Below are 17,662 nucleotides of genomic sequence, written 5' to 3'. Positions count from 1 at the left end.
TATATATATATAAATTAATCTATTCTATCTTGAGTAAATTTACAAACGTGTTATTATACACTTAATTTACAACAATATTCTTTATATACTAATGTCGCGATTGTACCGTGTGAAGTTACTTACTTTACGAGTTTAGTATAAATTGGTATTCACTTTTCACATGTCTTCCTATAAATGAATGTGTTTAACGGGATGGTTTGCCCACAGGGGATACCGTGGGTGCCATTATGACCTGCGAAATGGGCCGTGACAACTCTATTTGATAATAAAAATATTTTCAATCAGGTATATCAAATTTTCTTTCTTAATTCTTAGAATATTTCATATATATCAACGTTTACAATATAATTTTGTCAAATTACACTTATTTTTTTATTAGTTGGTAGAATTCAATATCAAGGGGAAAGCATTTTAAAGAAATCTGATTTAATTTGAAATATGCTTGTGCTAGTTCTTTTATTTTAATTTTATTTAAATTATTAATAAGTGACAGTTCAAGTGGACGACGAAGGGTATTCTTGAAATTTACCTCAAGTCCATTCTTTAAAGTGTTTCCTGTCTTTTAGGCTTCCAGTGAGTTCCAGATCAATACGTGTCCTATGTAACCAACACGTGGATTTAATTTTTGTCCATTCTTTTGGCTTTTCTTTGCCATCTTAGAGCAATTTTGAACTTTTCCCTTCTATCTCTCTCTTTCAGGTGAGTTGTTGTCTTCTCCTCCCTGTTTTCTTTTGCTCATTTTTTAATTTTATTTTAATCCTGTGGTTTCAGTGAAAATACACCGTATGTAGGGATAGTTTTGCGGTGCATGTGTTCTGATCCTGCTTCAAGATAAAAATTCCAGGTATGATTTTCTCTGATTTTCAGAATGTCTGTGCTGTATGTCTTAGCTTGATGGTATACGAATTTTATAATTTTGTTTTTTGATTCTCTTCATTTATGACATTGTCACTGATTTTTATTGCTGGTTTAAATTTCAGATGTCTATTTTATTAAATTATTACCGATGCTTTTGTTTGATTTTGTGGGTTATTCAGCAAATTATTGCATCATTGTAGTGTCGCCATTACTAGTCTTCCCTTCTTTTGTTGATCAGTCTTCTCAATTGTGAAACTAATGTTCTTATCCCTTTTTCTTGAAATTAAAATACGCTGGAGAGTTAAATATTGGAGAAACAAGTACAAATCAGAAATTTGTGGGGAAAGAAAGTTGTAGTACATGAACTAAAAATACAATCTTGATTAATCGACGTTTTTATTTGTAATGCAGCAAGTACATACTTACTTGGAGATTGAAGATGACTTGCATATTACTATATATCTTAAACTTGCCAGTTTTTATACTTTAGAAGATTTTAAAAGCAATGCATTTTAATATTTAATACGCTTCAATACCAAATAATTTTTATCCATTTAGTTGGAATATAATGGACAATTTTGGTTGACAGATTTTCAAAAGTGAAAGTTGCTCAAGCTGGGGAGGAAGGACCATTGCTTTGACTGTAAGTGATAAATTTTACCGTTTGTGTTCAATGATTAAGTAGTGAATGGTTTCCCTGTTGTGTTTGTACCCTTGTGCTTGTAGGACAAAATTAGTCTTGTTAGGTTGACTCTTTTCAAGCCTTTACATTTGTAAGTTTTTATTTTTAAAGGTCACAAAGCTAATGACAAAAAGTATGTTGGCTGCAGGAAGAAGAAGAAGTCTTCAACAATGCTTTCATTTGGGCCTTTGCATTCAAGATAGTGCACGGATATGAATACAAAGTCTCCTCTAGTACCTCGCTAATTTGTAATTGCATTAATTTGTTTTTTTGGAATATTATTTAGTGTTGAAATATTTTGGCAAGTTAGGTGTGCATTATAAATGTATAGCTTAGCTTCTGAAGCAAGACAATATAGTGGATATTTGAAGAAACAAACATACTATGTTGGATTTGTATAATGGGTTAAAAATGATTATTTACTAATCAATTGCCTCCCGCTTATTATCACGGGATTTGGGAGAGCAGGACATAAAGTGATTATTTACACTCCAAATGACTTTACCTTCATTATGCAATAGGTATTTTCCATAATTTGTGAACTAACTTACCTCCCTGGTCACATGACAACAACTATTTTGGATTTGTATCAAGTGTTAAAAATGATTATTGACACAGATCAATTGCTTTCAAACATATAGAATTTATCATCCTTACATTTACTAAGCCAACAACTACCAAGTGATTTGCCCCCTACAAATACTCGCCAGACACATTCATGAATATTTATTTGCCATAATGCAGGTCAACTTAGCTGATTGTTATTGTCTAATTGAGCTAGGGCCAACCATTACTGTTGCTTATTTTTAGATAAATGGTGTCTTAAATTTCTTTCTATGCAACGCTTAGAATGGATAACTAATACGAGACATAGAACAGTATGATGTAGATAATACTAGAGTCCTAGAAACATGTGTTGCTAATCAGCCACGGCCAGGGCAGCTAATTTGAAAAGGATTTTCTTTTAAGCCCGATGAGATGGCAGAACTCTTTGGGCGGTCTTTACTCCCTCAGAAATTGGCCGAATCCTGGAAGTTATTGCCCTGACCAGGAATTTGGACTTTGGGAAAGGTAACTTTGTTTATTAAATTTAACTAATTACTTCTTGTAATTCCTATGGTCAAGTAAAAATGTTAATGCAGCTTTGGCTTCTTATTTTAACAGCAAGGAGAAAACTTGACAATTTGTGATTTCAAACATGAATTTTGTCTGATTAAATCTATTTATAATGATCATTATAGTGCTTAACAGTCAGCATTTGAAATACCTTTTCATTTTAAATTTGTGAAAAAGTGAAACTTGAAAATTCTGCATATATAGTTTGTAGTAAGTCACCTTCCTCTTAGATAATTCATGATTAAAAGAAGTGCCAGAAGGACAGTCTTATACTTGGTTCAAGGCCTTGGAGAATATATGTATGCAGTACCAGACATGAGATAGATCTGTCAAAGATCAAGGCCTTTTTTGAATAAGCCAATTCATTTGGCACCTTGCAGATCTGTACAAAATATTAAAAAATGGTAAACTGAAAAATTGAAAGAATATAACTTGAGCAGTAGAATGAGAATGGATGATGTCTATGTGACTATTTGAGCTCTTCAAATATTATTTTTATTTGAAGTGCACTGTTCTTTGAGCCGAGGGTCTATTGGAAACAGCCTCCCTACCTTCGCAAGGTAGGGGTAAGGTCTGCGTACACACTACCCTCCCTAAGACCCACTTGTGGGATTACACTAGGTTTGTTGTTGTTGTAGTTGTTGAACTAGAACCTAAGAGGGCATTAGAACTAATGAAAATAGTGCAGAACCTTGAAGTCTTTTAATATGTATTCAAGCTTTGTAGTTAAGCTAAAAGTTGAGTTCTTAGAAATTGATACATAGTGATTACGAGCTCTCTGAATACTTGGATTGATTTTTATAGTTGTTAGCTAACAGTGTCCTATTTATTCTAATTTCTAAGGCTATTTTGATTTTAGTTTTCCAAATAGCACAACTTTTATTAAGTCAACCAAATAGGTGGACAACTCTCTGAATGTAATAATGGCTTGTTATTTGTTTGTCTTGGTTTACGATCTGCAGTTGTTTGGAGTATGATATTTTATTCAATTTGTGCAGGGTTTACATTCTTTTGGACATAGTAGTTGTATAAATATTACATGTTCTTTGCTTTATAATGGTAATTTTTTGTTATGCACATTCGGGGAATCATGGGTGAACAAACATGAAATAGCTTCCAAAATGCAAAGGTTTATTAGGTGAGAGGTTCATTAATGTATTAACCAATGATAGTATTGCTCATTTATGAAGTTCTCAAAAATGAGAGACTGCAGTATTGCTTCATGCCAGTGAAAAGCATATGAAGAATCGAGGCCTTCAACTTTAACTTTTAATGCAGTTTGAAATTAGTGAAGTAATTCTTTCTAAGCGAAGGAACCATTACATATGTAGATGAATTTTTACCATGCTAGCAGACTTTTCACAACCATGATTATGCCACTGTTAGCAACATATTTTGGTCTATAGACACCATAGGCATTTTATCTTGTGTAATAAGATGTATGCCCTGTCTAATATGATTAAAATAAAATGCTCACTTAAAAATACTCCTTACGATTTCCCATAGCATATATCTACATAGATGTTTAGAACTTAATACATGAAGCAGACTCTGAGATTTCCAAAATACTGGTACTTAATAGTCTCTTTTACTTTCCGAAAGCATCCTTTTGATTTTTGGTCATTGAAAGATGCACGAGGCCATAGGGTAGGTATAATTGTTTATATTCTTGTCTATTCTTTTCACTATTTTCAAGTTCATTTCTATTTTGTTTTTGTTTTCCAGTTAATTAATTATATACCATATATCAGGCTCATAATATTTTTCATTTTTTAAGTGTGTCTGGGTGAGAGAAAGCGGATGTGGGCTGTCAAACAGAGAGAGTCAACTTGGAGGATAAGGAAAAGGCTAAGTGCAGTTTAAAAGACCAAGGCCTATGTGCGAAAGCTGGTATATTTGCAAGTCTGTCATTGCATTTTAGTATATCAGGTGGCGGCAAAACATTATCTAAATTTCACGCATATAATTCATTTTGAGATGGGAAACACTTCATTCAACATCAGTTTCATTATTTGAGCCAATAGGCAGAAGAGAAGTCGATGGAAATGTGTTCATATTGACAATATATCGATCTTATTCAAGTTTTTCATACTTGGTAGTCTGGTGCAAAATCTCTTTGAGATTATTTGGTTATTTGAGTCTTCCAAGTTGTCTTATTAATCTGCAGTTCTCATTTCTACTTGGTATTATGCAAATATTACTTCAGCTTACTTCTTGTTTTCAATTTTCATTCTCATGGTTTCCCATTGGACGAGAAATGACAACGTTACAAGTTTGAACTGATTAGAGTCGAATACAAATTCATGATGGCTTTCTATATTTGTTGTACTGTTGTTATTATGAATCACAATCTGTCCAAAAATTTATTGTAAATTGTATCCACTTAAAACAAGCAAAAAGTCATGTCCGCCAGGCCCCGTGCTAGCACGGGCACCACTCATCTAGTTATTATAGAAATGGGAGTTGGAGGACGAACAGCAGCTCTGAAATTTGTACTTTACGCTACTTTCATTAAACTAACCAATTTTCTATTACTTTTCATACCCTCCCTCTTCTTTAAAATTCCCTTTGTATCCCATGTCTTCATTTCATAAGGACGCGTGTGTATTGCACTTTATATTAGTAAACCACGTGTACTACGTTGTCAGCCTCTTTCTATTTTCTCTTGCATAGACGAACTAAGTTCTCTCTGCTTCTACATTTTGGCTGCAATCTTTTTGTATAATATAAATGTTCTGATTATGCTTTGGATTTGTTGGCTCATCGTTGCTTCGACATACCATCACATTGTTGCATAGCCTTCTTCATTTGTATTGAGCCCTTACTGTTTTCAGAAGCTGCTGAATCTGAGGATACAACCGATGACACCATAGGTAAAGATCTTTTCTTCTCGCTTTTCTATTTCTTTTTTCCTGAGTACTCTGCTCAATATAGAGTTATTGCTCTGAGATTTTTCAACTTACTAGATGTAAAATGGTGAAACTTTATAAATGGGATGCAAGGATGATTAATTCCACCTCTGGTGGCAATAATAAAGGAAAATTTGAAGTTTGATTTATCAGCTCAGTACGAAAATTCTGAATACTGTATCATCTACATTTGTGTATTCAAACAAGAACCTTTGACGATATTTAACAAAGGCGTTAAAATAATAGTACTACTGACTATAGACCTCTATTTCTATTGTAGTTATAATACTCTTCTGTAAAAAAAGGCAAGGGTCTTCTAATAATTCTGGAAAAAATGACACCTATTATTCATTCAACTGATGATGAATGACTCATCAGTGAAAATGAGTAATGCCTCACTCTTTGAAGCTTGGAAATACAAACACATAAGCATAAAAATCATGTAAACCACTTTTTAACTACAAAGTCGATCACACTAATATGAAATTTTGAACCGATGGATAACCCCATTGCATATCTGAATGTATGATAAGTTGTCAAAAAAGCAAAGTAAGACATACTAGCAGAAGAGTCTTTGGGTAGCGAAGCGTCCACATTCTCACCCCAACAGACACGAATCACTTTGTTTTTTTTTTTTTTTTTTTTTTTTTTTTTTTTTTTTTTTTTAAGAATCTGAACCTCGAACTCTCAGCGATGAGGGTAGACGTCGATCCACCTAATACTCTGCATTCATAAAAGAATGCAACAAGTGCAGGTCAACAGGACAAATAAAATTAAATTAACGACAAACAACACGTACTGGGAGGTATCATATGCCGACTAAGATTAGCTAACATATACCAAGACAATAAAGAAAGATAAACAGGTAAATCAACAAGGTATAAGTCAACACAAGCCAGTAACCGAGTACAAGTCATCACCTATGTTATAACATCTAAACCCAACTGTGCCAAGTCTCAGTACATCCAATTCGAATCTTTAAATCACAACTATATCATAAGAAGCCAAAGGTACAATGCAATGCAATAATGTATGAAATATGGATGCCATGCATATGCACTGATACACATGTACTCCGATGATGGAACATCAAATCTCGGCAAAGACAATTCATGGGGGACTGCGAAGTCCATGTATCAATCCTCACGATTCCGAAAAGACCTCGGCAATCGCTACAAACACTCATACCTCGATTTCGGATAAACATCTCGCATCGGTCCTCACGTCACTCATCCAATCGAGCCCACCATTACATGATGCTTTTTCCTTGTATATCATCAATGTATCAACAATATATCATGAAGGATGAGAATGCGTGCAATGTATGAGTTCAATATCGATAATCAAATCAATCTCAACAGTACCACACATGGGCACACCAACAATATCAATAAAAAGGCTACACAATAAGCCACAATAGAATTACAATCCTCGTCTCAAAATAGCAACAAGTAAGGTGCCACAATATCATCATCAAGATATATCACTAGTCACCAATATCTACTATCTCCACGTGGCAACGAGCCAACAACAAATAGAACAAGATAAGTCACAACACAACTGGGTGGCTTGCCCCAAATCATACAACAAGGCCCAACCTAAGACAATATCCAACCCAACTTCATACCCGAAGGTTTACATGCATTCTCCGACAATATCATCTAAATATATGTTTCGCTAATCGAAGTCTCACCATAGAGTAACCCTAACCTACTTGGAAGGCCGAACAACAAAGTCTCCAACAATCACACCTTAGTCTTTCCTTTCCTTTGAGCCTTGAGATAAAGGAAGTCTAATCATATCCGAAATATGCAATTAGAATAAAAAAGAACATCAATCAAACCCTACTTCTATTCAAGACCCAAATCCCCAACCTATGGAATGGGGTTTATGAACTAGAAAGGTGAAATTAGGAATATATAGGTCTCAAGATGAAATTAACACTCTAGGTGATCAATTCTCATCAATTACAAGCTAGAAGAAACAATAATTTACCTAAATTCGGATTCTAGGCAAAACCCCCAAATTTGGGTATAAACCCTAACTTCCAATTTCATACTTTAGCCACTAATTAGAAAGAAATCATGCAATAATAGATTCTAGTCATCAATTCCAAGCTTAATGAAGCTAACCCAATCAATAAATCAAGATTACAAATCATAGAAAGAAGAACTCATTGAGCTCTCTTTTAATTCTTAAAAGCTTAGTGAACTAGCATGACAATGGAATCCTAAGGTGATAATGAAATCATGGCATGGAAAGGAAAGTAAAGGGACTTGCCACGATGAATTTCTCCCAAGAATTGCCTTGAAATGCTCCAAATAACTCAGTTTTCGGAATAGTAATGAATGAGGAACTTAAGGCTTTTAACACTCATTTAACGAAGTTAACTGCCCGTCACCCGCTTCCGCGACCAATATACCACTTCAGCGGCACCTCTTCTGCGGTCCCATGACCGCTACAGCGGTCATGCCTAAATTATTTAAGTCGCTACAGCGGCAGAGTGACCGCTAAAGCGGTACCGTTGCCGCAGTGCAGGTGCCGCCATAGCGGACCAGACACCAGAAATCCCAAGTTTTCACAATCTCAACCCAAAATCCCGACTATCACCTGAGGCCATCTGCTCACACACCATATATGTAGACATACATAAAAACACGCTACGAACGCACTTGTGGCCTCAGAATTCCCAACGAAGGTCTTGTTGACCAAGTCAACTCCCGATACCTCAAAATCAACTGCCCAACCCAAGTCCCCAAATGCACTCGAGTGCATTGGGAACCGAATCAAATATACACACAAATTCTAAAAGACCCTCCGGACCTCTTGGAATCGACGGATTCCCGAAAAAGGTGTTTACCCAAAAGTCAACTATGAGTCAAATGGTTTTCACTTACAAGCCAAATTTTCCTAAAACTTACCCAAATCAAGTCATGACCTCGGGAAGCGTGCAACGGTCCCAGTGGTTCAAATATGAGCTAATAAAGCTCAAAAAGGGATTAAAAGGGTTGGAAATGCAATAACGACCGAACGGGTCATTACAGCTTTAGAAGATGAAATAGGTAAAATTCTACCCATTATACGATTTCAGATGTTGATTTCATTTTTGGTTTCTCTCCCCATTGTGTCAAGAATAATGTCAATCATGTTTATTTTCCTTTTCATATTGTTGCCTTCCATCTTGATGCTTTTAATTGATTTTCATTTTTTGGATAAACCGTGATGCAATATTTTGGGTGTATCTGCTTAGAAACTGAGATGCAGGATTTGTTGGGAAGAAACAAGCAATAACCAAATTGCACGACGAGGTAACAGCGGAAGAAATACCCGAGTCGAAACTTCCCACACTATTTGAATAAAGAGAAGACAATAAACACTAGCACAAATAGAAATCCAGGCAGCAGCTATACCAATAATAAAATAGCAAAGCAAGCAAAAATAAATCAATTGCAAGAGACACCAAATTTCGTGGTAAAACCCCTTCAAGGTGAAGAAAACATCCACGGGACCTCCGCCTACAAAAGCTCCACTATAAACAACAAGAGTTACAACAATGTTCTCCAAATGGCTACAACAACAAAGTCAAGCACGGAGCAACAATACATAAAAGATAGCACCAAAACTAGGAAGAAAGGAGAGAATCACCCCAAAAAATGAGCTACTGTTCGTACTCGAAAACTGGAGCTACAGACCACAAAATTCGATCTCCACCGTTGAAAACAAAGAAACGGATGTTGAGAACCCCCAGTTCAAATTTCACCACGATCCAGCGGTTAACGAATCAGGAAACGCAATTTAAAGCGGACTGCTGTAGCAGAAAATTTCTGGACGAAAATCTGCTTTCTCTCTCACGTTTTTCTCTCTATATGGCTGCTATGAATTCACTCTTGTGTTCTGAAAATAAGACCTAAATTTATCCTATATATAGAGGAATTTTTTTGGGCAAAAATGGCCTGGTCCAAATTGGATTGAATTTTATTAATCCAATTCCACATAAGAAGGGAAAACCCAAAAACCTAATTGGATTAGATTTTATTAATCCAATTCCACATAGGAAGGGAAACCCCAAAAAACCTAACAATTCTCCCCTCCCGACTATGTGGAGGAAACCGTCATCACGATGATCAAGCAACACTCAAATCTAGATTTGCAGCCAAGCCTAGGACAACACGAATAGATGACATCTTCGCAAACGGAGAAACAATTTCATCAAAATCAACTCCTTCTTACCGATTAAAGCCCTTGACAACCAATCTAGCCTTGTACCGTGGAAACGAGATCGTTACCATCTTCATGTTTCACCCTAAAAGCCCACAAAACCGTTTTTCAAAGCTTTTTCGTCTACAGGAAGATTAACAGCATCAAAATGTATGATTATCATGCAAGGATTTAATCTCTTGATCTTGCCGTATCCGCGATCATCAAATCACCTTTCTTTTTCTTCACTATCCATGGCCTCATCAAAACTTTCGGTTCTCCCCATCACCAAGAGTTCAAACTCATTGGGAGAATAACGAGATGAAGGTACTTTCTCTTTAATAGATCATACGAGAGAACTCTCGGAACATCAATAAAGCTTTGTCATCATCACCGTCCACGGGAGCGTAAATTGATAACATAGCGAAGCGTTAGGGTGGCCAACCACATCATCTTTCACCTGAGCATCAACAGGAATTTTTCGAGTGCAATAGTCACGGTCATTTATCAAAGCTCTGATGTATTCACGATGATCACTATCTTCATTATCAACTTGATCTTCATTATTTTCAAGATGTTCTTCAAAATAATATTCCCGCCTAGTTTAACTTCCAAATTTTGACCTCTCATCCTTGGAATACGCACAAAGGCCTTACACAAGACTCTCGGATGAGCATAAGAGACATCCTTACCAAACCAAACTACGTCGTGGACATCACCATCCAAAGCAACGGTGGAGATAAATTGATAAATTAAGCGGCGGTGTTACCTTGAGCCATAATGAATGCGAACACTTAGCATCGAAAGCAAACATCTAACACTCTCCAACGAGTTTTGTTCATCCTTAAGAACCAACTAAACCATTTTCAACTCGAGTCTTTAGAGGAGTTTTACGATGTCGAATAATTTCTTCTTTGGCGTGACTGTCTACAATAATTATCAAAGGGACCAATGTATTCACCACCATTGTACGAGCGGATGCATTTTAGTTTCTTCCGTTTGTCTCTCAACCAAGGCACCGAAAAGTCTTGAACACATCGGAAGTTGAAGAAGGCCCGATCCTTGGACTTCAAAGGAAATACCCGAGTTTGCGAGAATGATCATCAATAAAAGTCACAAAGTAAAGTGCACCACCACAAGAGCTTACGTTAAAAGGAACACACAAATATCGATTAGAATGTACCAACTCCATCAAATCAAATTGCTTTTCTTGAAGGCGAATGACTTTGAAAAGAAACTTTTCTGTTTCCGGCTAAGCAATGAACACATCTCTTTAACTTTGCTTGTTTCACTCCATCTTTAATAGTAAAGCAAATTCTTCTTAGCCAAATTATCAATCCCTTCTCGCTCATATGACTCAACCTTCTATGCCATAACTCACGATCCGATGTAAGATCATTCTCCACCAAATTTACTAAGTCACTACAAATGGAGCCCCGAAATAAGTACAAGTCGAGATATCTTGTTACCTCGAGCCATAATCATTGAACCTTTAAGAAGCTTCCACCGGCCACTACCAATGGTTTGATCATAACCCTCATCATCAAAAATCACGATCCTACGAAATTAAATTCGGATGAACATAAACGGAGCATGCTTGACATTGTTAAGAACCAACCTCGAACTTGGTTCTTACTTTTCAAGCAACCGTGCCAATGCCAAGTACCTCAACCTCACTATTAGTGCCCGTTCGTAAATTTTCAAAATTACCTTGTATAAGAAGAAAATAATTCCTTCTTTGGCATGACATGAGAAGTGACACCTTCGAATCCACAAACCTGGTAGACTCATCACAAATAAGATTGATATCATTTTTACCACAAGCAACAAGAAGATCATTTTCGGAACAACAAATGAATTTAACACGATTTTCATTATCGCCTTCTTTCTTTTGCCTTTTACGGTCTCTCTTAAACTTGTAGCAATGTTTCTTGATGTGCCCTTTCACACCAGTGACAATAGTCACATGTAAGATTCTTGTACAGAGGATCTTGACTTGTTAATACTTTTGCCTTCTTTCATTAGACCTCGGGTTACTTCTCCCCTCTTCGTCATCTCTTCATTCAAAACACCACTTTTAGCATATTCCATAGTTACACCATCACCGAGAATTAGTCAAAGAAACTCTAAGGGTTTCGCAAGGGAGTCTGGCAAAGTATTAAGAAGCCAAAGTCCCTGTATTTCTTCATCAAACTTGACACCCATTCCAGACAGCTGATCAAGGACACCCTGAAAATCATTGATATGATTAGAAATAGGGTTGCCCTCTTTGTATCTAATATTCATCAATTGTTTCGGGAAAAGAACAACTTATTATTGTCGGTCTTGAAGATAAAGTGTCTCGAGCTTTTCCCACAAGCTTTTAGCATTTGTCTCATTCACAATATGATTTCGAATATTATCTTCAACCCATTGCTCGATATAGCCACAAACCATTTAGTAAGTGCTCAAATTCCCACTCTTCATCTTTAATAGACTCGAGTTTCTTAGAAGCAAACACGGTAAATGCAATTTCGACAAATAGAAGATCTTTCATCTTGCTTTTCCAAATATGGTAATTAGCTACCGCCATTAAACAAACCATCTTGCTCATATTTGTCTCCATCATTCAAATAGACAATCAACACAACCAAATACAACCACAAGCTGCGATACCACTTTGTTGGGAAGAAACAAGCAATAACCAAATCATTTGCACGACGAGGTAACGATGGAAGAAATACCCAAGTCGAAACTTCTCACACTATTTGAATCAAGAGAAGACAATAAACACTAGCACAAATGGAAATCCACATAATAGCTATACCAACAATAAAATAGCAAAGCAAGCAAAAATAAATCAATTGCAAAAGACACCAAATTTACGTGGTAAAACCCCTTCATGAGATGGAAGAGAAAACATCCACGGGACCTCCGTGCCCATGAGCGAAATCTCACTATAAACAACAAGAGTTACAACAATATTCTCGAAATGGCTACAACAACAAAGCTAAAGCACGGAGCACCAATACATAAAAGATAGCACCAAAACTAGTGAAGAAAGAAGAGAAATCGAAGAGCCCCCAAAAATGAGCTACCGTTCGTATTCGAAAAGCTGGAGCTCCGACGATCACAAAATTCGATCTCCACCATTGAAAACGAAGAACCGGATGTTGAGAACCCCCGGTTCAAATTTCAAGACGATCCAACGGTTAACGAATCGGGAAACACAATTTAAAGCGGTGACTATAGCCTGAGAAGAAAATTTAAATGGACGAAAATCTATGCTTTCTCTCTCACGTTTTTCTCTCTATATGGATGCTATGAATTGACTCTTGTGTTCTGAAAATAAGACCTAAATTGATCCTATATATAGAGAAATTTTTTTGGGCAAAAATGGCCTGGTCCAAATTGGATTGGGTTTTATTAATCCAATTGCACATAAGAAGGGAAAACCCAAAACTTAATTGGATTGAGTTTTATTAATCTAATTTCACATAGGAAGGAAAACCAAAAAAACCTAACAAGAATTTGCCTTCTTTAAATCAATAGACATTTTTTAGGCTCCGTTGTATCATTTCCGTTTCGTTTCTTTTCTTTCTGTAATTGGAAAAGATATAATTTTTCAGGAATTTTGCTACAAGTTGAGGAATTTTTCAGGGAAAACTTCAAGTCAATTCGTTCTTGCACTTTTATTTGAAGTCTTCTTAGGTGCGTATGTGCTTTAGTTGAACTGTTTCAGTTTATCCTCTTTTCTTTCTGCAATTGGTTAAAGATTCAATTTCTTGTGGTAGAGATTTCAAGAGAAAGATACAAGCAGTAGTGCTTAAGGTTCAGATATAGTGCAAGGGAGATCTAGAAAGCAAATATTTCATGATCTTTCTTGGCTACTCTGTTTGTGGGAGGTGTGCCCAATAGAAACCAAGAGGTATTATTTGCACTTGGGAGAGCTTAGATCTGGAACAATCTAACTGTATATAGTAGCATAAAAAAATGCTAATTTAATATTGTGATATGGAGGTTACCCAAAAAAAATATTGTGTTATGGAAGTCTATGATTGAAAGGAGATGTAATGTGCCTTGAGTGACACTGGATTGATAGTTCGAATAAGGGATAGTTTTAGCAAACAAATCAAGGACCAATAGCTGTCTGGATTAATTAGTCCTCCAGCATCTGAAATTTTAAATTAATCTGTCTTCTGGAAAGTAAAATTGAGAGATTTCAAAGTCATCAGTGTGCAAAAGGCATTTTTATTCCCACGTTAAAAGGCAAAACATGGACTAATCATTGTGGGAGGATTGTGTGCACTCTTCAGCAAGTTTAATGAAGCTTATATACATCAAATGTTCACAAAAGTCACTTACTGATATTCCCACGATTGTCGGCACTTAATATTCCATCATACCAAATAATTAGTACGAGTTTGCCTCAATGTTTTATAGTTACAGGCAAAGCAATGTGTCATTTTCTTTATTTTGCCTAATTATTACTGCCTTCATGTGCTTGCTGCTGTTAATTAGCCGTATTCAGCGGCCTATATAGAAAGTAAGGTAAAAGTTCAAGTGAAGCCAGTAATATTGACATGGAGCTTAAATATTTATGTGAAAAATTCACCAAAATTTTTATACTACTACATTGTGAAAAATAATCGAAAGACTTCAGTCCTTGGATCCTGTTTTACAACCTCCCTTTTATGTTTGTATGCTTAAACTCTGTGAATACTTTCAGGGGTGGACAGAAGAATTCCCCTGCCCCAGGGACTCTAGGACAGACTGGAAATCCCCGAGTACTTGAACGGAGAAGCTCCTGGAGTGTAAGCCTTGACCTACATCAATCTTTGATTGTTCAATTTACTTATTTGTTCACTCATTTATGCCATTGCCATATTATTTTCAGGTCTACTCATTTAAAGTTGGATATTTTGATGTTGTGGTTCAAGAAAATGAGTTTCTTTTTTAAATTCAAAGTGAAAAATCGACTGTAATGGAATTTTTGTTCTGTATTTGATTGGATTAGTCCAATTTTATTAGGCAGGGTGTTATTTTTTTCGATAAGCGGAATGCGTTCTCCAGTGTAAACACCAAAATATCAGCATATAAATTTATGCAATTTTAGCTCTATGATTTTCCCTATGCAACTATTTCATTTTAAATTTTTTATTTTTTGATGCTATTGTTCACCGTCAAATGACTGCAAATCATTTACCACTTTAATGCCCCTAGTTTATCTCATAATTGAGAGTTTTCTCTTTCGATGGCATATAGTAGCTTTACACAAATGCTTACAGTATATTAACACAATTTTTTTTAACCAAAGTTAAACATATAATTTATAACTTCATTTTTGTCATTTGCGCAGGAACCTTTTTGTTTTAATGCTTTCTGCATATGCACAAAAGTCTTTCACTTTCTCGTTATCAGGTTCATATTAAACGAAGTTTATATTTATATTTATGTTTTTTAATGCATACATTTAACTATTAAGATTTTAAACTTACTTTGATTGTGCAGACAAACCTTTCCGAGTCGAGGATCACAAAAGTTTCAAGATAACAAATAACAATATATTATGATCTATGCTAAATTTTGTTCGTCTTGACTTTTCTTTCTTGGCGCTTGACATGCTGAATATTTTATAAATGTCGTTAGTTAAGTATCATTTTTACTCAACTTAATTGAACGCACAGAGGATGGTACTCCTATGTACACCAACACGCCCAAAAGAAGGTGATAGAAAGGGAAGGAGGTTGTGAATTCTCAGCAACATACTTGCGAAATTGCAAAACTATTCAACTTCAATTGTATTTTACATTTTGGATTTGAACATTTTGTAGCCCGAGTACAAGTCATTTGGAGTACTATTTTTGCAATTTTGTGAGATGACAAATATTTCATTAAGTTGGATTAGTTAAAAGAAATAGTTGAGTACTATTTTTTTTAATGGGGGAATTCGTTATTTTTTTCTTTCTCTAAATGAGATATATTTATATTGATAGAGGAAAATATCATTGTTAAGAAATTTAATACCAAGTATAGAGAAAGATGAATACTTGTATTTGTATATTAATATGTTATTTGTAAAATTTCTTTTCAAAAAGGTTAAGAGAAGACAATTGCAATGAAATCCTTTGTGGAGAGGATGGATGAAGGATTCTGAAGTACAATCGTTGTTTGGTGCATTTTGCATTAGTTTTCAGTTTAAAAGTAATAAACCTATATTATTCTAAAAAGGTAAAAAATGTGGGTTGTCTTAAGGGCCGCCGTTAGTTTTAAATTTTACCCTTCGCTAAATCCCATCATTTTTTAAAAAAAATTCGCAAGGCGAAAATTCCTTTGATAAGTATATGATTTGAAAAGGATCCCAGCATAACTTTGATAATTCCTTCACAAGTTTATGGATCCGCATAAAAGTTTGTCCATTAAAAGTATGCCCCCATCGCATAAACTTGTTTGTGAATTACCAAACTTATGAATACTTATGCCTTATGGGCAAACATTGTCTTGAAGCATATATATGCATTTTTTTTTTTTAACCACTTCAACTGTGGAAAATTGTCCAGTTACAAACATCCGGACAAACCTATGTAAATATTGAATCGTTGATGTACTTAATTTCTTTTTCAATTCCCACGTAATATCTTCCCGATACTTCAAATATGTACTTTTCTAAACAAAAGTATCAATAATATTTCGAGCCAATTAATCCTTAAAGCATCTTTATAAACTACGAAACTTTTTTTGTCCAAAACCACAATGAGTAAACTACCCGTTGCCTTATAAGGCAAAGTTTAAATTTTGATGCCCCCTCCGCAAAATATTTAGTTATCATCCGGATAACTTTAACTTTTTCTTAAAGAAATTGTATGCGGATCCGGGTACACTCCCCCGATCCTTACGAAATTATTTTTTTATTTTTGTGCAAGCGGGGGTTCGAACCCCGAACTTCATGTATTCGCTCATCTTTCCAAGCAAAGGGTAAAATTTAAAGACTATGAAGGGCAAAATTTAAAGACCACAAATTTGAAGGGCAAAATTTAAAGACCACCCCAAACGAAGGGCAATCCGTGCAAAAAAATGTTAGTTTAATTTGTCATTTTTAATTCCTTTGATAAGTATATGATTTGAAAAGGATCCAGTCCGATGAACAAATATGACATTACTTCACATAACCAAGATACTCTTCTTTTTCTTTAATGACATAGTTAAATGGAAAATTGTTAGTTCTGGAATGAAAAATATGGAGAGCAAAATTACTTCCCTTCAAAACACTAGATGAATAAATGCTGAATCTTACAAAAAATATGACTGATTTACGAATGCAGGATGAACAAATATGATATTCACACCAAAGGAGATGGCATTTGAAGCATCGCCTAAGTGAATATGTAACTGCAACTTTCTGTACTTATTTGTTTGGGTACCAAAGTAATGTGATCAGTGACGGTAAAAACTTACCCACACAGGTTATTTACACAAATCTAATGAATTCATGACATGTGTTGTGTATACACAACTACTATTTCTACTGTATATACATAAAAATAATTTTAACCTTGTATATACAACGTATTTTTTCGCCGAATGGGTTTGGGGTGAACCCTCTAGCCCCTTACTGGCTCTGCCCCTAGTGTGATCAGAAACCCGCAAGGTTGGCTGAGTTGGTTTAGCTAGTGGTTTCCCACATGTGAGACCTGAGATTGAATATCCTCGCCAACAACCTTCTCAGTTTTAGCTCGCGCATGAGGCTTGTCTAGTGCGGTTTACATCTCGTGTGGTCTGCGGGCTATTACACTAAGAGCGATATTTACCCTGAGCGCACCCGAAGAATAGCGACTGCGGGTTCCCTAGTTTAAAGAAAATAAAAATCCTAGTGTTATTAGATACGAACCCCACCAAGAAAAGAAAAGATGAAATCCGTTGT

General features: G+C 35.5%; 1 long non-coding RNA gene across 3 annotated transcripts; it reads left to right on the top strand.

Annotated features, from left to right (window-relative positions):
* The first annotated feature begins 679 nt into the window (after nt 1-679).
* On the top strand, nt 680-4,476 carry LOC132052601 (uncharacterized). Of its 3 annotated transcripts, none has more exons than XR_009414011.1 (3): nt 680-1,501; nt 1,689-1,773; nt 4,434-4,476. It is a non-coding gene; the product is annotated as an uncharacterized LOC132052601 (long non-coding RNA). The 3 variants fall into 3 exon arrangements; XR_009414010.1 differs by having other exon boundaries at nt 1,652-1,773; XR_009414009.1 differs by having other exon boundaries at nt 680-1,505; nt 1,693-1,773.
* The last annotated feature ends 13,186 nt before the right edge of the window (nt 4,477-17,662 follow it).

Source organism: Lycium ferocissimum, chromosome 1 (genome assembly GCF_029784015.1).
Source record: "Lycium ferocissimum isolate CSIRO_LF1 chromosome 1, AGI_CSIRO_Lferr_CH_V1, whole genome shotgun sequence".
Classification (NCBI taxonomy): Eukaryota; Viridiplantae; Streptophyta; class Magnoliopsida; order Solanales; family Solanaceae; genus Lycium; species Lycium ferocissimum.
Note: the sequence above shows the minus strand (reverse complement) of the source record. Positions and strands in the feature narration are given on the sequence as shown.